Source organism: Syngnathus typhle, linkage group LG4 (assembly GCF_033458585.1).
Source record: "Syngnathus typhle isolate RoL2023-S1 ecotype Sweden linkage group LG4, RoL_Styp_1.0, whole genome shotgun sequence".
Taxonomy (NCBI): Eukaryota; Metazoa; Chordata; class Actinopteri; order Syngnathiformes; family Syngnathidae; genus Syngnathus; species Syngnathus typhle.
In genome coordinates, this window is record NC_083741.1 from 19,523,482 (window position 1) to 19,551,307 (window position 27,826).

Consider the following 27,826-nt stretch of genomic DNA (forward strand, 5'->3'; position numbering starts at 1 on the left):
CACTTTGCTGAGAGACAACAGGCAGTACAGTTCACTTCAGCTTGCCGTGATATTGTTTGGAATAATGGCTGAGAAGAATGTAATGTTATCTAATGTGACATGCGCCAAGGACCAAAAATTTACGCATGTCGAGACTGACATTGCAAGAAGCAAGGTAATTCAGCAATGTAGTCACAATTTCCTTCGGAGGGTCATTATGACTCTCAACGCTTTATATTATATCCAGTATATGCTACACAACAAACTGATGAATAACTAGTTTCAAATTCAGAGACTAGTAAAAATTTCAATTTTTTTAAAAGAAAATTAAGGGTAATAAGAAAATGCTAGCAAAATCTATTTTTGTTTTTTAAATGTGAAGAAAATGTGTTAGTTTTATATTGACACGTAAAGTCAATACACGATTTGTCTTTGCGGACCAAAATCGATTTTTTTTTAAAAGTTAACACAAATTTGTTATATCAGTTTTGACACATAAAATCGCTAAAAGATTTGTCATCACGGGCCACATAAAATGATGTGGCGGGCTGTATCTGGCACTCGAGCCTTTGGTTTGACACAAGTAGTGCTATGACATATGCTTGAGTCGCATGGCACAAAATATTCTATTCATTGATTGGTAGACAATCAAGGGTCACTTCTTTGTTTCGAAAGAATGTAAAGAACATGCTTCCATGATGTCATGACCAGCAGTGGAAACATAAGTCTGATCAGGGTTTTCCCGATCTGATCCCAACTGTGAAGCTTGTTAGAAAAGTAGCTTCAAGTGCGTGCACAAAAGGGTATCAAGCCAAGCAAGGGATTAGTTGGAAAAACATGTTATCCAGGATACTTCTTTCAGCAACACCCAATATTTCAAAAAGATTTGTTCAAAACGCCTTTCCCACAAGCCTCAAGTTGTCCATTCAGGACCAAAACGTTACGTCAGGCCCACAGCAGCTGTTAAACGATACAGTACGAGCTTAATTTTTTTATAGTCGTCCGCTGCATGTGAAACATGCGGCGGCGATGCGTGCAGTGTTAGGTTCCCATTGTGACTTGCAAGTATTGTGTCACTGGAGAAAAAAAAGAAAGAAGAAAAGAAAGCCATTCAGCAGGCAAATCCTACCAGGAGCCAGCCAAACGGGCCAACAAAAGGTTGGCCGTCGAGAGCAGGGGGCCCGGCACCCGCATTGTCCTCCAGTCAGCGGCAAGTGGAGACAATGGACCAAGGACGTTTTTTGAGCGCTTGACCCAGGCTACCTTCACTTCACCTCGGGGAGACAAGGTTAAGATGGATGGCTCTAATTAAAAGAACGGGCCTGTCTCGTCGTCTCAATGGCATCGGGTTTATTTTACAGGAACTTTAAAGAGAAACGCCTTTGTGGGCCGGTAATTACAGGGTGAAGTGATTAGAGCTCCCCAAAGGCACGGAGGTGACAGACACATTTGGTGGAGTAACCCAAGTAACCTTTCAGTGTGACATCCTTTCCTATTGTCATTCTTGATTGTTTGATTAAAATTTTAACCTGGCGTCTCCTGTGCCATGTTACCAAGAGCATTTTCCCAATTAGGAAAAGGGTCGTGCAGGCGGGAAGGTAGAGGTGGTTGGGTTTTCCTTATTGATTTGCGACATATACCGTATTTTTACCGTACTTTTTTGGACAAGCTTTGAACAGGGTGGTTTATAGTCCAGTGCGGCATATCTATGGATTTTTCATGATATTGTATGATTTGTGCATATTCTCTTACATATGGACATTAAACATTAAAACACCTGCAGGTTATAGTCCAGTGCGGCTTATATAAGAACAAATCAGGATTTTCACTGAATTGTAGCTGTTGCGTCTTATATTCAGGTGTGGTTTATAGTCCAGAAATCCTGGTAATTTCAATCTGGGAGTCTCCTGATATAATAAGCAAAAAACTGCTGTGTGTGATTTCATTTGTGATATGCACAAGGATGGGGCGTGGTGGCGATTGGGTAATTCTTGGAAATTTGTGGCTTTTCACAAATGGCTGGTCTATTTACGAGTACGTTATGAACAACCCCCAAAGGGAATCTTTCAAGTGGGAATGTGTGTCAGGCATAACAAAGGTTGTACTTGCGCTAATCTACTGTTTATTAACTGTGGAGTAACTGGAGAGTCCCGATTAATCGCCGATTTCAGAGCGATTAGGATGCCGTGGCGGATCAGTCACAAGGCTTGGTTCGGCATGTGGCCTTCGCTTGAAGTGTGAGGGGCTCGAGTGGCGTGAGAAAACAGCTTTTACCAGCTGGTTTGCTAACAAGGATATCAATATTTGCTTAGTAGGCACAAATACAGATTATACATTACTACCCAAATACAATATGACATAATAATTAATACCACAGTCGCCGTCACGGACCGTCATCCAACCTGTGATGGTGGTCACAAGTTTTGATGATGTCATACTTTAGAAGCAAAGATAACCTTATATTTGGAGGTGGCAGCTGCCTCCAAATTTCATACACAAAAACTTATGATAAATGTTGCTGCATATTCAGAATGAATGAGGGAGAGGTCTTGAACTCGATATATATCTTTACTCTATGTGACGGGTTTAGCCAGCTCAATTTCCTACGGTCTGTCCAATCTCCAACACAAATGACTCTATTCTCCATCAGATAACTCCGTCACATTCCAAAAATGTTGTTACCATAATAGTTGAGGCGTGACAGAGATATGGCGTCTATTTGAGTGAAGGTAAGGTATGTAATTTTATAATGTTTTTCTCCTTGAGTTACGACTTTATTCTAGTCGTGTTAACATCTTTATCGGTGTGCGTGTGCTCAGCTAAATGTAGCCCGGTGTGTCGGATGTATGATATATTCATGTCTGTGTGTGGCTATATTGTATGTCTTGAAGCATGCACGCATGCTCACTGCATACTTGTGTATCACCACAAAAAGTTATTTAAAGGAGCAATTAAAATCTGTTTAGCCGTCTATGTGTACGCGCCCACACATACTAAGCTGTCTGAACATGGCAGATGTCAAATAGCTGCATGGTCAACTTATGTAAAAGGTTAGGACGTCAGACTTTACTACCGCTAAATAAAGAAACATGTCAGATTGAATAGCGCACGTTGTGTTGACCATTAAAATATCTGATATAATGTCTCAAATAAGCACAGGTCTGGAAAATGTCGTGAGCTTATGTAGCAATAGTTAACTTATTTTTAAACTTGCATGGCAGATATCAATGGTGGAATTTCTAAATAAAGTTTTTATAAGGGCAATTTTTACGTCTAATAAAATGGCACATCCATGGTTGACGCATCTTAGAATTGATTGTGTTTGCAAAATATGAAAATGTTACATTTGTGGTGCTGACAATTTGCTAAGTTTACAGTAAGAATTATAAATTTATAGAATAATCATTAGCAAATAAGGTGACACAAAAATATTCTGAGAGAAGTAATTGGTATCCTCTATTTTCTTGGGAGGAAATATTGTCTTTGTTATGTATCCTTTTTGCTTGCAATACTACCACTTAAATAAGTATTCTTAATGAGCTAAAACAAGTGAGAGCATTTTGTTGGACCACTTAAATAGTGTAAAAAACACAATTTACACTAATATTTGCAAAGAAAATGTGTAAATTCTGGCAAAAAGTAAATGAATAAATAAATACTGTTGTATGCTTTCTTGTTAACCCGAGAGAAATAAGGAATTGCAGATGTAAACACTCAGAATTGCATATAGCTCCTCCCTGTAGCTCCTCCCACTATCTCAATGAATTCATATACCACATCATTTAATTCAAAACATAACCGGGAAAAGCGACAAAAAAGTGCCTTTGCTTTCAATAATAGGAAGTCACTAAAAACAAACATCAAAACATACGCACAAAATTGTTATTTTGCTAATCTGTCTATTTATCTGTCTGTCTGTAATGTCAGTGTAGTAATTAGCAACCGCGTCAAACCGCTTTGCAAGGCACGTGTCGAGTCAACACCTGAGGGCGAGCAACTCAACACGGGTCATCACGTTGGTTCGTATGTGTGGGAACAATACGTACCGTGTACCAAGCCCGCTAATAACAGCCCACTCAACAAGCCCGCTCACTCGACAGCCGGCTGACACTTTGAAGAATTCATAATGAAGCGATGCCTCAGATTAGTACGAGAGCGGCTGCCTTTGAAGAAACAGCTCAGGTTGGGTGAGGTCCTAATTAGGAATGGCCTATTTTAGTATGAACACATGCTGAGGGGTGTGTATGTACAGTACGTGCGTGTGTGTGAGACGGTAAAGATGCTATTTGAATGAATTTCTATAGAAAAGTGTGAGAACCCAGGAAACATCATTTAAAGTCTGCGGGAAAACAATACACACACAAAAAAACGGACTTTTCGCATGATGCGCACGCATTTTTCTTAAATTTTTTGTCATGCCACTTTTCCTTAACTCATCCTCAATCAGTAGTGTCCACAAAACAATGGCGGAATGTTCCGGCCTGGAACCATTCCTGAGTGGCTATCTGATGGAGGAAAGCCTGGGATAATCCACGCCGGCGTTATCAGTGGTAGGGATCCCATTTCCATATTGGAGCCCTTTTGGGCTGATAAGAGCAGCCCCCCTGAGAAATGTGTAATGATGGAGTGATACCTGTGGTCCGAGGGCTCGATGAGAGCCTTATGAATGGTCCGAGCGGAGGGGTGATGAGGATGGTGGGGGGTGGCTTTCAGGCGGGGAGGCTGGACAGTAGCTTTCAGCAAGGCCGATAAAAGCGAGGAGGGGGAGGCGGGTGATTAATGTGTCTAAGTGGCCATAGGTCAGCGGCGGGCCCTCGCCGCTGACCGCTCTTAAGAGAGGTCACCTCCATGACCATCCGTCACACTCAAGAGTGCACACACTCCTTGTGCGTGTGGACGAAGCCACTATTTCTTCACAACATGATGTAGATAAATATGTCTTTTCATAGACATGCGGCGGAGGTATCGCCGATCACTCGAGGAAGAAGCATGACCTCTATTTTTTTTCCAGCACTTCCGTCCTTGGGGCCAGACAGTGGGACACAAATGCATTATTAATTGGGTTCTATTTCATCCGCTGATCCTTTATCAGCATGTTGGGGGTCAGGCTTCATGGATCAGTGTATGAAAGGACCATTGCTATTTCAAGTGACATGACTTGACACGTGGTTCGGAGGGGCGAAAAAAGTTGCTTTTTGGCAGGGGAGAATTTGGTAAATATCTGACTTAACGACTAAATCAATGGCCAAAACCTCCCATATCACAATTTTGTATTTGTTTTCCACAAATCTATATTATTGGACAGTCCATACATGTGGGAGTTATTTTTTTTGCAAATTATTGATCAATGTGGGAGTTATCTTTGCAAATTATTGACCAATCTAAAGTGTTAAAGGACTTTGTGTCTTTGACATTGCAATGGTAATGGTTGAACATCTTCAAACTTAACATTCTTACCATTTTTGTGTCATCCACGATTTAGCTAATATGAAAAATTTAAATAAAGCAAAATAAAAACAGTGATTGGTTCTTTTATTGGAATATTCAAAATTATTCAATCATATGTACAGTATAGTTAGAAAAATGGCACTTTATTTCTCCACTAGTCATAGGTTGTCACTGAAGTTTTGTTGTTGACATTACCGCTCTTTTTTCTGCGGGGTCCACGTCCCCGGAGAGCCCCCTCACCACAGGGTACCCTTAAAAGCACATATTAAAAAAACACAATGTCGTTCTCCATCCTGTCTCCTTGCGTCGCTGGGCCCCCAGCGCACACCGTAAACAGCTGGCATCCCTGATATTTTATTAATGATGCTCTTTAATTAGTTTAATTACACAGAATCACGTCTTTGTGCATAATTTCAGCTTGTTTAATCAAAAGAATCCCAACCGCCATTTATGTATACACGGGAATCTTTGGCCTCTGGCTGAGAGAGGAGTTGTAATTGTGTTCGTTTGTTTGAAGGGGGCATGGTCATGTGACGCGCCCCAGGAAAACTTCCCTGAAACAAAAGGTATGAATCCTTCATAAGCTTTACTAGTACGTTTGGGATTTATTTATTTACAGACCTCCGGTCCCAATGCCGACTTTTAAAGTTCACATCCACTTGGATACCACGATAGTCTTTCTAGCCCGTTTTTGGAGATATTTACGAGTACCTAATTCCACCTCCCTTTCTAATCACATGACCAAAATCCCCAGTAGAAGATTAGAAATGAAATTTGTGGATCATTGTCATTGAATGAAAAATCCGGTCCACCTGGTGTGTTCCCATCTGTTTACACTGAAACCCAATAAGAGTCAGATCAGTGCCTGAACACAGAGCTTTATTTAAACAGCACAATGGTCAGTCGCCAACATGGCTATCTCAGTCCATGCATCTTATCATGCAAGCACTCTGTCAACGGCGTCACTGGATGAGGAACGTTGGGCTAATGCTCGGGCACATTAGCATCCCTCAACAGTTTCCAAGATGGCCTCCAGACCAGACGCAGAGGGGGTGGAGTGCAGCTTGTCAGACACTGATGTTCCGCCATGATGACAACAGAAGTAAATGAGGTTTCAGAGACCTCATCTAAGACAAAATCAATACGCTGCCTTCTGAGCTCAGCAGAGAGGCTTTCTGCATTATTTACTGAGTAAAGAGCGAGTAAAGACGCTGCCAGCTTCTTCTTTCTCTCTCTCTTACCATTTTATCACATCAACAGAAATGATAGCTATATTTCCACACAGCCCACCTGGTCTGTGGTATCGCTCCATGGCCCCGACTGCTTTAAAAGTCAATTATGGGGCTAAATGACTCGAGGAATATCGCTCCAGAATGGTGTTTCACACACTTTATCGATGACAATAGCATTAGCGCTGATTAGCGCAACCGAATGTGCTCTTTTTCGGGGCGGGGGGCTGTAATGCAACATACTGAAGCGTAACTGGATCGCCGCCTCGGCTCTGGCGGGCCCAGTATGAGCCCGCTGGCTGGCGGCTAGACTGGAAACATCCCAGAAAACCTCAGCCCTGAGAGGGGCTAAGGTTTCAGCTGGTGGAAAGGAGCTAGCAAAATGATCATGTTGACTCACTAAAGACTTGACTTAGAGGTCAGCAGCTTGTGCAGACAATGCAATTCAACTTGCAAAAGACAGTGGATTTACACTTTATTGAATGGGCATCACACCCTAAGCACATTATTGAAATGTGACGCTTGTGCTGGTATCTCATCAGTTTTAGACCTGTTTTTGTTTTATTGGTAGTTAAAACTTTTAAGACATTAACTACACTTTGCTCAAACATATCCAGTCGGCTATTTCTGTTGGTTGCTCTCCTGTGATTGACTCAGATTTGTGTTTAGAGTGTATTGAATATTTTTTTTCTGAGCTGATATGCTCAAAAAACGTTTGATTTAACAGTCGTAGGTTTTAACCTGTTTCATATTTACGACCGCGTTTCCTCGTATGGTTTCAACACCAAGTACGGTCTGGTTACGGATCCAATGCAATGTCCTCATTGCACTAAATTCCCTGTTTAATCAGGAATCTCCAGTTACCCACAGTTAATAACAGCAGATTAGTACAACGTTTTTGATGTTTGCCGTACATTCCCATTTGAGGGATTCCCATGGGAAGATTATTTTTCTGACAGCTTGGTCAACCTTATAGCGAGTCATTAGTATTTTCAAATAGGTACAGATAATGGATGAATGGATACTGTATCAAAATATATGTGACGGTTGTATGTCACAACAAATATATTGAAAAAAATGCCCACATTAATTTACTCTACCGTAGGAGGACATACACCTCTAATGGTGAATGAGTTGTGAATAATTAACCCTAATTACATGCAAGAGAAATAAATTATTTATCTATGCATTGATGCATGGCTCCACCTTGCGTGTTCTTGGCTGTGATCTATCAAAAGAGTGGAAAGGTTTGAGAGAACGTTCAAAGAGGAACTTTATACAATAGTGTCCGCAATTATTTGGACTACGAGATACTCAGGTGGACATTACCAAAACATTTGCTAGAATCTACTTACGTTTTCCGCATGCAGTAATCCACTTTATCGAAGGTCATCCCAGTTGATGATGCTTTCGAAGGCGGCCTCTTAATTTAAGGAAAAATCATTACATTAATAAGACTGTCAGCTATGCTAACATGCTAGATACGGCAATAATTCATGTATGAATCATCACCAAACGGTGCACGTTATCAATAATGATGTGAATAACCAACATGAATAATGCAAGACATTTCGCCCCAAGGCATATTCCGCCTTCTCTTGTGGCGGTCACAGGCTCTACATGGTGGCAGGAACAGGCTTGATCAAATGATGCCACAAACTGCCGTTGCCTTTGGAGAGTTGGCCATCTCTTGTCTTGATGTAATTCACCTGGCAGGGTGCCCCGGCCTTGTTTACACTGCCTCGCTTATAGCGAAAGGGGGAGTCGGCCTTGGAAAATCGGCTAAAAACAATAACGACATTGGACGCAAAGATCTGGGTATTAGCATTCTGCCCGCAGCCTTGCTTCGGCAGAGCTAATAAGGGAGGCCTGTGACGCGGCCTTTCATCTAGATTAAGGCTCTTATCGCATGCCACCTGCATGAAGCTGCCTGCCATTCATATGTAGATCAGGCCAAGTCAGGACTATGGCTTTTCCTAACTGTCACTTCTCATCACACACAAGACATTTGCAGTCGGCTTCTGTGACCTTGTCACTGGCATTCCCGTGGCATTTTATTTCATACCTAGCGCAAATTAGCAGGCGACTTCAAAACACTGACTTTAGAAATGCATTGTTTGTATGGACGAACAATTAAATGTCCAGCGTGAGAAAAAAATTATCTATCAGGCACATCAACGGGCAACCCCTTTGGGTATTAGTGATTATTAGTGACTCTGAAGCAGCAGACGTGTTACAATTGGGTGCCAATAGAAACACAATGAGCGCACCATGATAGATGGGACCCAAGGGATTGACTAAGCCCATCAATGTTTCCCATGAAAACAAACATGCCATTAAACCAAAAGCACAGACTTGGTCGCTGTTTGTGTTCCTTGTTGTGTGACCACATGGATTTTGTTTAGAGGGATGACCAACCAAAAATGAACTATAGGGACTTGTATTGGGAGATCCTGAACGATAGCAAAAATCAAAGATGCTTTCACAAGCATTTTTGTACCTATACTATGACTATATGAGTGTAAACATTTCCTCTATTGTGTTGACTTGACATATCATACAAGATGCCTCTTGAACTGCACTTTGCTGATGGTCCACACTAAGTGATTAGATCGGCTGTAGTGAGGTGCGGGTGGCATTATCGTGGCGAGACAGTGAGCAATGGATGTGCGTGACACAGGGGGCACACGCTGCTGATTTGGACAGGGTAACCCTTTCTACCCATTAGCCCTCCACTTCGCCCTGCCAAGGCCCGGCCAGGGTTGTGCAATCTTTCAGTGTCAACATGGCTCCGTGAGGCTTGATTCAATTAAGATTACGCCAGTTGAAGAGAGCCTACGAGTGACAGGGGTCAGTTTGATTTTGACGATTGGCTTTTGTCCGCCCCACACAATCCCCACCCCCACCCCACCCCCCTCCCTTCCCTCCCGCCCAAGCGTGGGCTAACTGCCTTGACACACTCCCACACTGGGAACAGAATAAACAGTCTGTTCCACTGACAGGCTCTGCTGCACAACTCTTATTTAGACTCAACAATACCTTGATGTCAAATTGAACCATTATAATCTTTACAAAGTGTCAGATGTGAATAGATTATGCACATTGTATTTAATGCTTGGACCCGTGCCTCTGTTTCCAACATAGTATGACAGACTGTGTACCTCGTACATCAGAAACTGTTCAAAAAATCAAATCAAAAAACTTGTTTGAGCTGTGAGTGTCTACACATCTGAGCAATATTAAAATTATAAATTGATGGCATCTCAGTTTAACATTAGATGTGTCTGCTTGTTCGTTTCCATTTATTCCCTACTAAAACCCAATATATACGTTGTAGGCCTTTTACACTGTCGCAATTTATATGGTTTGTCCCACACACTAGCTGTGAATAGATCACCAATTAAGGAGAACTTTGAGACAAAAAAAGGGCAGAAGCCATTCGAAAGTTCATCGGGGGGGGGGGGGGGGGTTCTGGGGCAGTTGGACAATAAAGAGTATCTCAAGGAATAAGGGTTTGCTTGAGTGTTTTTATTTTGAGGATGCTGACAATGAGATGGATACATGTACATATATATATATGCATAACATAATTTAAACAGAACCAAGACATGGCCCAAAACGCAATGCTGAACTTTGCCCTGTGAGGTCATTCCACTATGCCTGGGTTAACGTTACACCCATATTGTAGCCCACAGCTCATATTGTAGCCCACAGCTGCAGCCCATTACAATGCCCATAAAAAACGTGGGCAGCCCGAGCAGGGGTCCGAGCCAGTCATTAAAAGAGGTGAAGAGGATGATTGTGGAAGCCAATGGACAAGTTGGTAAAGAGACAGAGGGGAGGGAGTGGGAGCGGGGTGCATTTAGGGTGAGAGGTGGAGAATGAAAACAGAAGCGTTAAGTCATTAGGGCCCATTGTTGCGCTCAAACGGCCGCCACACAAGCTCTCTGTGAATGGGAAATGGAGCTTAATGACCTGAAAAGGGACTTCAAAGCCGCAACAATAGATGAGAAGGGGCGGCCCCCACTAGAATGTCACTCTGCCACTTATTGCTCTGTCGGAGAATGGCTGCCCTGTTTAGATTGGTAATGTGATGAAAGTAAAACTAGCTCAGTGCCCCTAACCCCCCCCCCCCCCCCCCCCCCTCACTAACAATCCGCCCCCTCTGCCCGCCGCTTTCTTTTAAATAAATAGTTGTGGGAGCCGTTTCCCTCACCAATTCACATTCATTTGTGTGAATCATTACGTTATTACCACCTTTCAGCCAACTCCATTGAAATGTAGTGAGAGAGAGCTTTTATTAGCTTGCTTTGGTGACATGTTGACCGCTGTTAGCATGGTTAGCTGATTAGCCTGTTGGTTAGGGTTGTTGTTTTGAAAAAAGCAAATTACTTCAATTTTGAAGGACACGGGCTGAAATTAGACTTGGTAAAAATAAACGACTCCTCTTGAGCAAACGTAAAATCCTAAATCTGTAAGGTTCTTGGTTTAACTGTGAAAATGTCTCAGAGGAAAAAAAGTTCAGCGGGAATAAAAAAAAGTTTCTCTATGAATCTTAGAAGACTCAGAAATGGTGAGTCAGTCGGGTAACATAATTTGAATTGTGTAGCCTTGGGCTGGGTGTAACGTTTGTTTTATTCCTTCACTTGCCTGAAGCGCATTGTTGCCTGAATACCGCCAGCAAATATCAGAGAATTTGTTTGCACTACTTTGCATGTTTTATTTTGACACCATCACATTAGTCTTATCTGTATTCACGTGTCTCTTTTTTTAGGAATCGTACCTGCTCTCGTCGAGAATCACACAGACTTTGATCTGACACGAGTTATTAATAAAGATCACTCAAATCCCACAAATATTTGCATGCGCCCGCAGCTGTTCGTGTTTGACAGCCTTCTGAGAAAATAGTATTTTGTTTGGAATATTCAATTAATCCGGGTTTCTTGTTCACGCAGACCTCTTTCTAAGAGAACGTATCCTTCAAAAGGATTCCTACTGTCAAGCATTTGCAATCCCCTCAATTCGGCAGAAATCTCCACATACTGCCAACTGTCCATTTTCTAAATGGATTATATCCACTGGAGGCAGCATGGAAATAAAGTGTCCACTACATAACAGACCAGAAAATGACTTATTGTGCCTTCATAGCGATAATGACCGGGATCATTCACAACAGCTAAGCGCCTTTCTGTGACAATCAGTGATATTCCTAAATCTCTCCGGAAGTCTGATCAATTACATGGCACGGTCATAGTGATACACCCTCAAGCGGGGCTGTCAATAGGCTGCCGACTGGCTTGAGGCGATTGGACATGGGCTGACACACAAATCCACACTGACACACTCACACGAAAATATGTCCGTGGGTAAATACTGGAGTTTGACTTCAGGGTAAGAAATTAGCCGACAGCCATTGCATGAACTAACCTTAACTCATGTTGCCTGTTCCGTAGTTCACTCAAATGGTTTACATTAAGAAATGAATAGAAAATCTGAGAATTCTGTTTGTTTCAAGCCATGGAAACAGTTGATGATGGCAAAGAAACACAATGAGCATGTAAATAAAGTCCTTGACAATACTGTCTTTGGAATACCTAGAATTTGATGTACGTGTGTAATCCGTCTGTGCTGTCAGCAGTAGCAGCGTAATGCAACCTTGCTATCAAAAACTCTACTTTGGTATTGTGGTCCACCATAATTGTTTTCGTTGCGACGTACTTCACCATGTCCCGAGTGTTACTCAACCGACATGCACGTCCTCTTTTTTTCACAAACTATAATTTCCAGAGTTAAGAAAGAGACAATAACGGTTTCAGACTTATTTTCAAACTTGTATTTTAATGGTCTAAAACGCTGTCGTCATGTCAACAAAAGATGAATTTGAATGGACTGTACCCACTCAAAACTTAGAAGAACGCTCTGCAACTAGCAAATCTCTGTAGCAGATTGGTCCGGATATCACATCTCTCTTTGATACCTCCACATTCAGGTTCTCAGAAGAATCCATCATGGTAATTCTACACTTGTATTGTTGCGTCGAAGAACACAGGAAGGTGGAGTGTGTGCAGAACGTGTCTAGTGAACAGCAATTTCTTGGCATGGCTTGCGTATCCGAGATGGCAAGTGTAAGATCTTGGTCCCGTAGTAGATATGAGGTGTTTCTGTGATCTGTACAAAGACGCCAGTAAAGAGCAATGGGAATAATCAGATATGATAGAAGCTTTTATCCGCACCCGGTGCGAGTTCATTATGGAGACGAGAGTTTTTGGCTTGAGGCAAGCAACCAAGGATGCACAGTAGGACACTAAGGATAAACTTCACTAGCTGCTCAGCCTCCACCCTTCCATTGAGATTTAACATAAATTTAATTCCCCCTAAAACAAACTGAGGCAATTTGTCTTTGAGATTTGGCATTGATTGGAATGCATGTTCAACCCCCACCCAACTGGTGTATTAGGAACAGGCCTCATCAGTAATTATAGCCTCGCCGTCTAATAGAAGCACCCTTTAAACAAACAATTGATCCCCACTTAACACATGTACCCACGTTAGTAAAACACAGTTTGCCAATTAGCCAAAGGCAACAGTGACAGCAGAGCAGGAACACAGCGAGAGGAGGTATTGCGATGGAGGGAGTCAGCTGGGGGTGCCATCAGAGAAGCAATGGGGAGGTAAATAGGTTGAAAGATGAAGACAGATTAGCCTCAAGTCTGCTTCATGGATGCAATTTAGAAACTTAAATTGAAAAGTCCATCAATGCTAATTTGACTGCATGGGAGAATTACAGTGTGGTGAAAACTTGTATTGTTAGATACATTTTTGTGAGTTTACCACAATAATGTTTGCCACAAGTGTTATGATAGATGAGCATAATGCCAACAGGACTACATAAATGCAACATGGCCCTCCAAACACTTGTAATTAAAATGCAGTAGACGTTTAAGGGGGGGAGAAATACACTATACTCTGCTCTCTTTAGATAAAGTAGGCCCAAAAAAATATGTTGCCTGTCTGTGTATGATACCTGTTTCCAATTGAGGGTGATTTGAGCAAATTCCCATGTAAGAGCTAGTCAAAGTGCAAGCCCTGGAATTTGCCCAAAATAACTGCTTCAAACCAAAATGGCTGACTTCCTGTCACATTACAGGCATTCAGGTCTTTAATGCTTTTTTTTTGGTAAAAGTCAAGTCAGTCAGATTTAGTGTCGTGATACAACTGAGTCTAGAGCAGATTCCCCCCCCCCCCCTAACTTTCCGAATGTTTTATTTTCACCAGAATACACAATCTTTGCTATCTTGCTTTAGCAAACACAGACACAACAAAACCACAAACTAAGCACTAAAATGTGTTTTGTAATGCTATTCTTTAGGGAGAAACTAGTTTTGCGTTAAAAAGAACCCTTTTACTATCAAACACAATATGGTAGACCATAAAACTTAAATGGTGAATCTCCATTGTGTGTGCGAGAGCTCGGGACTCACAAAGCTAACAGATTGACCCGATTGGCTTCTTTGAACTGCCCAGCGCGTTTGAGGGACAACAAAAGGCAGTTAATGGCTTTACACGGGCCCCCATGCTGACAAATCGGCTATTATCTCTCTGATTTACTACACAACGGATTATTGCTATGATCAGTAGCTATCTTTATCTCCGAGCGGTTCAAGACCCAAATGATTGACTAACGGGACACTTGAGGCATTAAAGTGCTTACAGTAAATCTTGTAGCAGCAGCAGTTAACTGTGGCGCGATGTTAAATAAGGATGTCAGTCTCATTTAAAACACTTGATTGAATGAGTGAAGAATAATTCCAATAGATAATGTATAGAACCACACAATATAGTATTTAGATTGAGTCCTAGTATAAATTATACTGAGACGATGAGGGAACATATTATGGGAGTTGGGGTACAGTTATGTTGAGTGACTCCCAATTCAATAAAGAAGTGATTCTTCATATTTTTAAACTAAGTACAGCTCTCAAAATATCATAACGGCCAACTTTCAACTACAGTAACATAGTAGGTCCAAGTGTTCATCTTAAATGAGATTACAAGTATTCCAAGTCACTGTAACTTTAAGTATGTAGTATGGTACAGTAGTGTTTTTTCACCACTAGAGGCAGCCTGGGACACTTTGCAAAACACCAAAAGAGTGTAAATACCCTTTGCAAGCAAGCGGGTCAAATGTGTGTTTGCATAAGTCCTTTCCAGTATATCAGCACAGCAAACCTGTATGTGTGCTAAGTGTTATTTGCCATTTCTTTGTTTGTCGTTGTGTGACATTTGCCTTTCTGATTAGCTTTGCACATAATGCTAGCGTTTGTGTATGTATGAGTGGGCTCTGGCATGTGTATGCCAAAAGGAGGGGCAGGCAGGGTGGTGGTGGTGGGGGGGCACCGTTGTAAACTTATCAGCCACCGATGACTTTCCACACGGCTCTAAGACAACTTAAACCCTCTCTAATTACGCCACATCTGTTGCGGCGGCCGACGTCTCCTTGTCATGCGGCTGAACAAATACTCCTGCCTTCAGAGGGGCACATACCTAATGAGCCACGCAGCCTGCAGGCCAACTCGCATCTCCGTGCTAAGATCAAAAAACGCAGAGCTAACCTCTGCTCGACGCGCCGCACGCTACCACGGGGGAGCACTAGCGACACCGCGGCAACACAACAACCTGCGACGTGAGAACAAATGAGCGAAATGAAAGGTGGCAAAGTAAGAGCAGGCGGCGTGTTTACATTCTCTGACAACATGGTGAAGGTGTTATCAAGGAGCGAATCAAACGAGCCGTCTGCTTTAATAATTACCTGCCCTAAATAAAGCTACGTAACTTGTATTGTGCGGGAAATGGTGGTGTGTGGAGCAATGGTAAGAAGCAACTAAGTACAAATACTTACATTTTAGACACGTAGGTTTTTCTGGTATCTTGATACGTACGTACTAAATAATCGTGTTTTCATCGTAATTCTGTACCTAATTACATTTCGGAACGCACAAGCTGCCACCTCTGCTGTTGGGGGGAACAGGTTGAAGAAAATAACACCAAGAAGAGGAAGAGTACCCCCTGAGGGGATGTGGCAGTCAGTGTAAACGTGCGAACGCTGCGGCGAAATAAGTCGGTAAGCTCGCAGTAATGACGGGCGGGGAGATGAGGGTATGGGTGGTGGATAAAGTGTTCGTCTCAGACACACAACAGGTGCTAAACACTGCAGACGGCCGTTGTCCAATGGTGTCACAGAAGCAAAACGCTGCTCACCAGCCAAGAAAAGCAGCCCTAATGGCGGATAATGAGACACCATTGTCAAAAATACTTTCATCGTCTCAAATTGTTTTTTCGCCATCGTGTTTATCTTTCGGCTTTAGTCTCGGGATCGTCGACATCGGGCAGGACACGGATTTAGCGTGTGCTTCCTCCTCCGTGCCGAGGCTAAGCTCCAGCTTGCGGTTTCTGACTGTCAACCTACTGGGCTTAGGCTCCGTTTTCCCGCAGACGTTCCAAAAGTCATTATGAGCTCCACTGTGAAAAAATAAAAAATAAACCGAACACCCCGTAAGCGAGCGCATGTGTTTTCCCCCCCGTCGCGTCGAACACACCCAGGCTAATATGGCCGCATCCCCTTAAGATACAATATACGCTTATTGGAGAGCCACTCTATTAGTTACAAAAGGTCACCCAGTGAAAATATCCAACTTATGAAGGGCCTGTGCCAGAATATGCGGAGGAAGCATAAAAAGAGGTGTTGTGTCCCGTGTGTATGATTATATCTTCTTCCTTCATCCTCCAAGCACTGACCCACGGGCCACCACTTTATTGCTCTCAGATGCCGGCTGCCTCACAATGTACAAAAGAGTCTGCTATTCCAGACCTTTATTAAAGCCGGCCTTCGTTATATACACACACTCGTATACGCTCACGTACAGGAATGACAATTTAGATGCGGTGGAGACTCGAGTTCCTCTCTGGAGAGCGGCGGCCTGTCTGTCCTGTCAAAGACCGGCTGAGTGTCCGTCATACTCGCGTGAAAATAGAATTTTTGGTCTAGTACGGGAAGTTGAAGTTTCATGTATCGAATGGCGGAACAATGAATCAATGTGTCAACCCTGTAAAACAGCTGCGGGATACGATACGATGGGTCATATGTTCACAGAGGTCCCTGTGTGTGTGATGTTTGGAGGTTGCGAATGATGTGCAGTGGCGGAGGGATACGTACGTTGTCACGTGGCACATGCAGGCATGTTATGGCGTTCTCATTTTGTTTCAGTTGGTTGATTTATATCATGAAAATGGTCATACAAATATTTACTGCAATTATGACTTTAGTGTCGTTTAGTAACGGACTACGGTGCCTTCCGATTTACAAATTTAAGGTAACGGGCTGAGGCCTTCTTGTTTAGCGTACCCATGCTTGCGTTTACGTTTTTTTCATAGTCAACATATCTAAGAGATACATCAAAATATCCAACCCAAACTTTTCTTGAGGTTCTTGAGGTAGTTGTTGCATATGTTAGTGGGTGGAGCCTGACACTTGATATCTGTTGATCGAAAGATCATGTTGAGAAAAGCATTTGAATTGGAAAATTAAGTCCAAAATGTCAGACTCAAACCAAGCACTTTTCCAATACACTCTGCAGACTTTTTATTGGTGGATAGAGAAATGCCACCTCTGTATTATAATGAAATTAATTTAATGCCATCACATCATCAGACTGCGACTGGAAACACAAGTCAAATCTGGTTTACTGTCCAAATACTTTTGGCTAATTAACTGTGCTGTCTATCGGAAACATGTTGACATTATTTTCCAAGGTCCTTATATATGTTTATTCTTATTACTTACATATGCTAGCTATGTTCACATTTCCCACATGGTTTTATGATTTATCAGTGTGTGCGTTTGTGGAGTGTTAATGCTTTCTGTTTGAGTGTGTGTGTCTGTATGTGTGTGTGTGTGTATCTTGACTTTAGAGCCAATATGTTTGCATTAGGTTCTGTATGCATGACCCCATTATACGCAGGCCTCGGCGGATAACTGTTTGTTTGCACATTCAGTATGAGCTTGTGTGTGAGCCTTGCACTGTATATTTGTGTGTGCGTGCGCGCCTGCGTGTGTGTGTGTGTGTGTAGTTACAGCTATCAAATACTTTTAAAAGCTTGATTTCCCCCGGGAAGCGACAGAGGTCATCTCATCGGCAGAGGGATGAAAACAACATTTGCATGCGATTGGTCACGCCCACAACATTAAAGTTTTAGCTCGACAAAAACACGTCAAAGAAATTTACACCGCCGCGTTGACAGGCCCCGCAGAGTCCGGGACACAGCCCATTGCCACTTCCAATTATTAAGGCTACTTTTATTGTGCGCATGCAAACTCCATCTTTACCCATTACCAATGAAAAACATAACTGGGAGGAGATAGTTTCCCTTTGTCACAGGCATTATCAACCCCCTCCATCCGTTGAGTGTGCATAAAGCTGCCAATCAGAATTAGGGAGTGGGTTTGCAGACGTGAGATGATTCGCCTGGCTCAGCCCCCGTGCGCTGGATTTAAATAATAAAAGAGAGATTTCTCTCCAGGCCCTCAGCGCCGTGCCAATAAGAGAGCCGGGAAAATGGGAAAATGGCTGTGTGCATTGAGAAATAACTGCAAATTGACGGTATAATGAACACATTTAATATTTCATTCCTCCGCATGGAAATATCTATATCAGGGGCCTTTTTTTCCCCCCCTCGCTCCCTTCTTCCCCCTGTAGAAAAAAAAATCAAGCAGCTGCTAGAGAAAGCCTTACATTTTAAACACGGTAATCATTTACAATTACAGAACACGCTATCCCTCCATCGCTGGCTGTCCTTCAATCTCATCTATAGCAGCTCAAGAGCTCATGAGGGTTGAAGCGAGAAAGCCCCTGGCTGTCATCGCTTGCCGTCGCAAAGATCTTCTCCACAACATAATTACCACCATTATGGCACCTGCAGTTATCATGTTTGCAGTTCACAGCGGTGTAGGGTGGGTTACCGTCATCTACTGCATGGAAACCACCGAACTCACGGACCATGGCTCCACCGTTAGTAGAAAAACAAATCCTGACTAATTGCTCATATCACCAGTCCTCTGTTCCCACCAATGCTACATAAAATTTCACATAAATAACTTAAATCAGGGGTGTCAAACTGATTTTTGTCATGGGCCTCATTGTACTTATAGTTTTCCTTCGGAGGGTCATTGTGATTGTCAACATCTTCAATAATACAGTATAGGCAATGAAACAAACTGATAACTATTTTTAAAATCAGAGACTAGTAAAAACTGTAACTGTGACGAACGGTAATAAAAATTGCAACCAATATCCCCATTTTTTTTTTACAATTGAAGACGACCTAATTGTAGTAATGACACAAAGTCAAAATGTGTCTTCGCCGGCCGCATAAAATGCTATGGCGGGCCGTATCTGGCCCCCGGGCCTTGAGTTTCACACCTAGGACTGAAATAAACCGGAACAGACATGGATGCTAGACCTTCAAAAAGTACCCGGCTGGATGTCCTTGAATGTTACCAGTGTTCCGGACAATATGTGCACATTGGGTAAACAATTTTGTAATTGTGCTTGGTTCAAGATGGCGGTTGTTCACTTTGAACTAACTCATCTGCCTGTTTTTTTTTTTATTTGTAACAACAGCATCTTCACTGACCAATATAAACTACAAGTACTTAAGTATTTTTTTGGGGGGGTGAGTTAGCGCCCCGAAAAATTCCAGGCCAGCTGCCTGAATGTCCACCATTTTCATATAACATTTTCCGCAGACAGTTATTACGCTTTTTATCTGTCAATTTGAGTCGAAGTTACTTAGAAGAGGATTTATCAAAAATGATGCACGTGTTCCTGAAGCGGAGGGAGGCTATTAATGCTGGCTGGTATTTCAAGGAACCCAAATTGCTTCAAATGTGTCTTTTGACATTACGGCTTGGTAAGCTTTATTTTGGCTGAAGCTTGCTCTACTTTTTTTTATTGTTTTAACAGCATCAAGTTCGGAGAGACATGTGTGGAATAAGCCACCGCAAATATGTCACTAACTGAAAACAGGTTGTTTATCCTTTTTATTGCCTTTCTTATTTTAACTGTACGGGTTCAAACCCGTGCCGGGACAGTCAGACTGTACATAGCTGGACCACATTGTTTACTCAGATGGATATCAAGCCCAGTTTACTTTGATGGCAAAATTCGACGTTTAGTTTTTTTATTCCTATTACAGTTGTGTCTTTAATTATGGTTTAGTCATAGCTGACAATCACAATTATTGTGGAATTGTTCTACTTAGGATCGTATCTCAAAATGGTTTTCTCTCTTGATACTTTTTTACTCTACAGTACCAATTGAGGTTTGACACTATGTACAACTTGAGATAACCAATGAGAATTCATTCCAATTGGATTTTGCCCATAGCAATTATTCTTGTTGATGAACGGACAGTATTCTTAGTCATGCAACACATTTCCAAACAGGAGAATTTAATTGCATTAATATATTGATATATTGATATATGACGTCATTTAAACAAACAACACAAATAAAGTACTAGTACCAAACAGTCTTTAAATATGTTTATAAATTAAAATGATTTTTTTTCTCCTTTCATGATGACATTCATATCTCCAAACCATATATCTTCAAAGCCAAATTGAATTTGAAACTCCTTCCTAAGTTATTGATTCAAAAACTGGTAGCATAGTCAGCACACAGTATCAATAATACATTGAGTATTTGTAAACCTCCCGGCGAGTGTTTGCGTGTGCCCATAACTGTTTTAACAGCGCACTAATGGAGTCGTCAGCATGGTAGGTACCAGCTATGTTAATTGCCTTACATGAATAGTGATTACCATGACGACGGTAATAATGATTGCGCCTGTCTGTCCTGAGCAGGCACGCCGCTTCGCATCAGTCAGTGTCGATGTGGTGTGTTCAAGTTAGTGGAAGACCTTAAGCTTTATGTTATTGGTTTGGTGTTTTTTTTGTTGTTGTTATTTTTCCGACGGCCTGTTATTCGTCTTCAAAGGCGTGAATGAGGTCAAGATGCGCAAGATTAATTCAACAGCTCCCGACAAACAAACTAGAACACATAGAGACCGACGGGGGGCTGAGCAGTTAAAAATTCATTTGGGCTTGTCCTGAATTTGTGTACTGGTGATTACTGATTTTTCTTGTTTGTAGGCTTTACTTTTAATCTGCCACAGAGCGCTCAATAATTCATGGCAGCGTTTGCAATATTAAATGCGTGTATTAATTTCATTTATCTTCAGCAAAAACAAGAGGGTGCAAAAACAAAACTGCAAATATATCACAAAAATTCAGATGTAATGCCGAAAATATTTGAGTTGGTATGGTACATTCGCAGTTGTTTGCCCTTCTATTTATAAGATTCAAATACAGTAATTAAAATAAATTTAAGACACAGAATAGGCATAACTAGTGCAATGATGTCCCGTGTATCATGGGAGAGGTCCCTGATTAACTAGTTTAGTGGTCTACATAATATTGGTGTACGTACCAATGTTAGAGCTAACATTGCTATTCAACTTTTGCCAATTTATATTTTACTTAGTAGTTCAAAAAGGGTAATGGTCGGGGCACTCCAGTGTAAAAACATAAAAAAAGGTCAATGCAGGTTTTTGCCTTTTTAATTATTTATTTAATTTTTTTTTTTTTTTTTTTTATTGTCTTAAATCGTCATGGGAAGTTATCTAAAGGTTTGTAGATTTTTAATGAATAAAATAAAAAAATAAGAATCTGATATCCAGGCTCATTTTACTTTTTTTTAATTTAGTTAATCTATATGAAACTAAATTTTCCAATCTTTTTTCAGTTTCAGGGACATAAAACTCCCTGTATTGTTATAAAATCAAAATACACAAGTAAGATTACATACTGCCTCTCCCCAGTGTTTTGTGACACAAATAAGAACAAGCTGCAGAGAAATTGATAAATTGCCAAATGTCAGTATAAGTAAAAATGTTGTGCACCTTTACGAGCTTTTTAAATGTCGTCACGGTCGTGAAGGACCCCCTGTATATTTCTGAGACACGTCTGGCTCTCGGCTGTTGTTAACATTCCACCATCATGAATGTGATGTTTGCGTGGGGTAGCGACACCTTCACCTCCGAGGCCCCGTCCTGTTGCGCTCCTCTGTGATCTTGCACTCATGTATGTGATTGGATTTTGGATTAACAAAAACCTGAAATTACACACCAATGGAGTCACGGCTGAAACCCGCTTTCACAGTGATGATAGGGGCCGGGCTCACGTGCCGCTTGCGCCTTTAAGATAGTGCCCCACCGCCGCTACCTCCACCCATCCCCGCCAGGTTGTTGACGGAAGAGGATAACAGGATTATTTTTTTCCCCCATAAAGCATAAATTTGCATATTTGGCAAGCCGGTTAAAAAGGAGCTCGAACACGGGTCAGTGGTCAACGCTCAACCTCTACATACTTTGGCAAAGAGACCTCGGGACCTCGGAAAGTGGGGTGACGAGCCGGTGGCCTCTCTTGGGGTCTGTGACACTGTACCATCTGCGACACCCACCCCCCTGACTCCAGGCTATGCTTATGCTCATCAGAAAGATGCTGATCACACAGGGTGTGACTAACGTGCCATACAAATCTCCACATCCCAGGCAAAGGAAAAAAGAGCTAGTGGGGGCAAAGAGAGGCGACACACTAACACACAATTCCACATCCGCTATTACAACCATTCCCCGTGAGGCGGGTCCCTCCTCAACTCTCAGGGGCGTGTTGATTTGGGTCCGCTATGATGAGTGGGTGGACCAAGACGAGGTAATGATAGGGTGTCAACTCGTATGTAATTCAATTTGAAAGTGACGGCATCCACACTTCGATGCAGGTCCGCAACTTCTACTGATCTGCCCGTGGGGTCGACGCAAAACTCTGTGACCCAGCCTCGGGTTTTACTTGTATATAGTCCTACTAATTACATGGACAGAGGTTGTTGCATGAACAAAAGAGGCAGTCTTATTTACACGCAGAGGCTTTCTTTGATGTCGATGTTGTGTTCGGATGTTTTTTGAGCGCCGGCAATAAAGGTCAGCTGGAACGATCAGGCTCTTGATGATAAAGCTTTGTTGGCATTGTTGTTCGAGACTTTCTGATATCAATTAGTCCGCTTCATGTTTTCGTCTAATTAAAATGAAAAAGGAAAACAATAACAGCCGTTGGGGATTCAAGAGAGTTGGGAGAACTACATATGAGGATAAAGAGTTTGAAGGGTATTGGACAGCATTTATTGCGTCGATACAGTTTGGGTTAAGTTTTATTGGTCGTCCCCCCTGTTCCATCCAAATGTGTTTACTACCTGTGCCAAATTCTATGACAGCAGGAAACTAGCTAGGCCTGAATGTGAAACATAAATTTAGACATTACATATATCAGAATAAATATGACACAAAACATTGAGAAAATCGTGCAGTCATAAAATGTGTCATCCTCGTCTAGTGACTGATACTGCTCAATCCTTACGATGGGGATGCTCACTCAAGTCTTTGAGGATATAAAACAAACGTGACAAAGCTAAAAGCCCATTTTCACCCACTATCAGCGTGAGTAAAGCTCTCCTCCAGGTCTGCCGTGAGAGGCGGTATTAAAACCTCCAGTGCAAGGATAGTGGAAGAATCAAACAGCGACAAAGATGGAGGAGAGGGTAGCTGGTGTTTAAGTGCTGAGCGTGGAGTGTCCTGGAGGATCTAATAAGCAGGTCGAAGACCGATAAGGATAAGCTGTCCCTCTGGCTCTGGGGAGCCTTGTGTGTATTTTTTTTTCGATATTTATTTATTTCTCCCTGCCTTCAAGATGTAGCTCCTGGAAAACAAGAGTACCCCAAAAAAGAGAGGGAAGATAGACGTGGGAAAAGATGAGTGATAATAGGTTAGGCTTGCTTTGAGGGATTAGGTCGAAAGGATTTATGTTTGTTTTTGTTGGTAGCGCTAAATTTTTGGACACAGATGCTAATGTTAAGGGTTGGGGTGTGTTTTAGATGAAAATGGGTTTATGTGGAAACATATGTCAAGTAATATAGCATTGCACCCTGCCCGTGTGTCAGATATTCAACCTCCAACCCTGGAGGAACCACACATACCTTGCATTATTTATGATGAGCACAATTGGCCTGGGCCACAGGCCGTTTCCTATTGTGTCTTCATAATAAAGCAAGTGGAGTGGAGCTACGGAAGAGGAAACGCAGCCCGGAGGCCGCTTTGCGCATCGTAGAGGTGGCAGGTCGTTATGGCACGATGTGTAGATACAAGACAGTAGAGCGGCTGGCGCCTGCTATGTGATTAAGGAGGCGGGATGAGAGGAATGGAAAAGCGGAGAGGGTCACCTGTCATTTCCTGAGAGATTTTCTGAAGGAAAACTAATGTTTGTGAATTTTTGAGTGTTGTGAACGTATGCCCAACATACACAAGAAATCTAATATTTTGGTTTGTAAACGTCTGTTTTTAGAATCACTAGCCATTCATTTGATCAGAATATTTATTTTAGTCGTAATAGCCATCTGACTGCATGTTTTTCCCCTGTGGGAGGCTGAGAGGGACATGATAAAGGAGAGCTCAGTGTGTGGTCTTTGCAGGTCAAAGGCAGCCAAGTTGTGAAGCTCTTTCCTGCCCCTCAACCATCTGCCGTGCCCCGGGAGCTGCCAGCATCTTGCCCTGTCGGGGCCTACGAGCTGCCGCAGCGACTATCCTCTAAGGAACGAGCACCCATGAAGCAGCTTGTCGAGCTGTGGTTGGGGGACAAATCTGGATGATGTAAGTGTCTTATTTGCATTTCATATGCTTGTGGGCAGGTGGTAAAGATTGCAAACACACAACTGCATTGTCTTATTTTCTCAAGACCGTGTCTATTTCCAGATACTGAAAGTAAATATGGCAGCTCTTAAGTTAGTGACCAGTAGGGCTGAGTGTGTTTCATCTATTGTGTAAACTTTCTCCGGATGTGTCTCATATAGACAAATACAGTCTTACCCAATCAGTTTTGAATTCTGAAGTAGCATTTCCTTAAAGATTACAGGACGGTAAAAATATGAATATGATTTTCCGATATGATTTAGCAGGTGCTAAATGCCTAAGCCCATGTGAGCTCTCTGCGTGCTCTTGTTGAGATATGTTATGAGTGTGTGTACACCATCCAGAGGCAAGAATAGACAAGTATTTCTTGGAGTAAGTGTAGGCCACAGGCAGCCCTCCTGCTGCCCGCCCTCAAAGCCTTGGAGACTTAGTTGAATGCCAGGCCTCCATGCAGCATCTTAAGATAGACCCGCTCAGGCAGCAACAGCGCAGGGTATCATATCTCCCAGATCCTTACCAAAGACAAGACCCCTGCCACCAACAAATCACCCTCCAGGAGATTTACACCCACCACTCAGCCAACGGAAAGGGACCTGACAGTGGACATACGCTCGCACGCCATCCGATTAGTCAACATCCATCACATCCTGACGTTGAGAGGGGACTCCTTCTGAAAATAAATGTATATTTAGGAGGCTCACTCTGCAGGGGAGGGAGGAGGAGGGGAGTGCACGTCGGATCTTGTTACCACTCCGGAGGCTAAAATTAATGGCTGCGGGACTGTCGCGGGAGCGACACCCAGGCATTGAGCGCCTCCGCGTCGACGCCGCGGCTCACCGCCGCGGCCTAACAGATGTCAGTCAAAGGGCGAAACGCGACGGGAGGCATTGTAAAGCCTCGTGTGCTGAGGTGGGCTGACTCCGGTGTTGATGCTGACATTAGGATTTTCGATGCATAGTAGAAATGTCAAAGACCAGTTCGTACCTTCCATTAGCCATTTTTGACACAATGATGCATATACTTATCTTTTTTTTTCAAATACATACCTGTATCTCGCAAATGCTAGCTTACATCGAGCAGCTAGCCTTTACTAGATGAGCAACTTCCATTAATTTCGGACACCTCGACCAGCACTGCATGCTAACAGTGGAGGTTCACAACCGTTGTGAGGAACACTGGATAAAATTCCGGCATGGAGCTGAAGCTGAAAACCCGATGAACTGCTCCCCGCAAAGGAAGTCGGACTAAACCGAAAGTTTCAATCAGGGATATAACGACTGGAAAAAGAGTTTGAGGCAACAAGTCACAACAAACGTAACATGACATTTGGCTGGTAATTTTACACAGTACACAACTTTTATGTCCATGTGACCAGTGAAAGCTCAATTATGGCTTTCACCCATTCATTTAGATAGGATCCAGTTGTTGTCAACCTAAAATAACAGGGGAATTTGCTGAGTGGGCAGAACTAGCTGAAAGAACCTTTTCTTCTTTACTTGCTAGAAGCTATTATTTTATAGCTAAATGCAGTCAGTAAAAATAATAGAATGCCCCTCACACCTTTTATGAAGATGTGTTATTATTTTGAATGACCTTGAATATATAGCTCAAAATAATTGCTTTATATTAAAATCAAAACAATGGAAATTGATGCATTTGCACTCACTGGCAAATAGGTACATCTGAACAATTTAACGATTAAAAAATGGCACGTTCACATACAGTAACTATAAGTTAGTAGTGGAACAAAGCAAACCATATTTTGCTAATTGAAGCCAAAAATAATGCCACCCATTCCATTCAAAATTATTATTATTATTATTTTTATTATGACATCACTTAAAAAGTAGATTGACTACAATACCGTGGCCTCCAGAGCTAAGACAATGTCTTGTCATTTCAATTGTAATACCAATAACATATGGTGATTTTATTCGAGATGAGACTAAGGGCATCTATGAGTCAAGACTGTGGAGGTGAACCATGCAGAATTGTAAGGCACAGACATTGCCCTATGTATTTAGTTTAGTCATTTCTACTGTATGTATCCTCAAATATTACAACGTAATTGAGAGGAGACAAAAAAATAGACCGTTGCATCCAAGTCGAGACTGTATAATATTTGTGGTAACCAGAGCTACAGCCGTGGAGAAAAGGCTGAAATGAGTTCCTTTGCTCTACTGGGATTCCTTCTTATTGATCAAGAAGAAATCAACAGCACCGCCTCAGTGTGAGCCAAGATAACACTTTGGATTCAGCATCACAATCACAGCCGCTCTATCTCACACAGACACACACACACCTCGTCTCACACCCACCCGCTTCCCTTTACGTCCAGTACCCTCCACGCGTTGCACCACACACACACACACAAAACTCTGTAAAAGTGCATGAGACTCACACCATCAGATAGTGTTAAATGAGCAACTAATAGAAGTGGACACGAGACAGAGCAATTAAAGCTCATCTGTGGCTGCCTTCCCTCTCTGAGATGCCAGCATGCGACCCAATCAACAATTTGATCACTCACAAGGTGACCAAAAAATAAGGCCAACCAGTAACAGTGACAGATTGGTGGGGGCGCGACCTGTGAGTTAATTCGCTTTTTGTGTGTGTATGTGTGAAAAACTATCCAACCCACAAAACAGTGGCTCGTCTACGCAGTAAATCCCCACAAAGAAGCCTCTCAAGGCCGATAAATTTAGATCTTATGATCACAACAAATGACTTCTAGCTGTCACAACTGTAACCACAAAAGTGAGTGGCCGGTTACATCTACGGCCCCTTGAGGTGGATGTCGTATATTTCTCCGCAACTATTGGAAATCAATGAGTGGCAAATTATTTATGGCAAAAAAAGGCACAGTTGTGTTAAATTACCGTCACCAGAAGCCAGCGAGATTTATGTGCGAGCGCTGACCGCACAAATCACGCACAGTCAGCACAGGTGACTCACTCCGAAAATGTAACTAACCGTTCATCATTTCCTCTTGGAGGTCCAAACAATAACAAGAAAGTGTGGAGTTAAATCTATTACAATAGCCTTTTGTTTTCCATCAAGTCTCCTGTGGCCGCTCTGTGAGTTATCTTCCTCTGTTGACCCACTTAGGCCACTGTTGCTTTTTCTTATTGATTGTTTCTGCTCAGGCTGTCACAACATCGGGGGCACAATGAGCAGGCAGAGGATGGTCCAATCAAGGCTACATATACAGTAACTAAAAGCTGTTTATAGGAACCACTAAATGAAGGCTAAGGAAAACAAACATCTGAGGGTTGTTGTTTTTTTGCAGTAGTTAGCACAACTGGAAAATGTGCTGA

At 42.3% G+C, this 27,826-nt stretch overlaps 1 long non-coding RNA gene across 2 annotated transcripts in view; it reads right to left on the reverse strand.

The window, feature by feature from the left end:
* Nucleotides 1–6,289: 6,289 nt before the first annotated feature.
* Nucleotides 6,290–27,826, reverse strand: part of LOC133152238 (uncharacterized) — a 33,278-nt gene continuing 11,741 nt past the window's right edge. For both annotated transcript variants that reach the window (XR_009714094.1, XR_009714095.1), the window contains exons 2-3: nt 8,012–8,079; nt 6,290–7,884 (exon numbers count right to left, since the gene is read on the reverse strand). This is a non-coding gene — a long non-coding RNA (uncharacterized LOC133152238). The remainder of the gene's footprint in view (nt 7,885–8,011; nt 8,080–27,826) is intronic.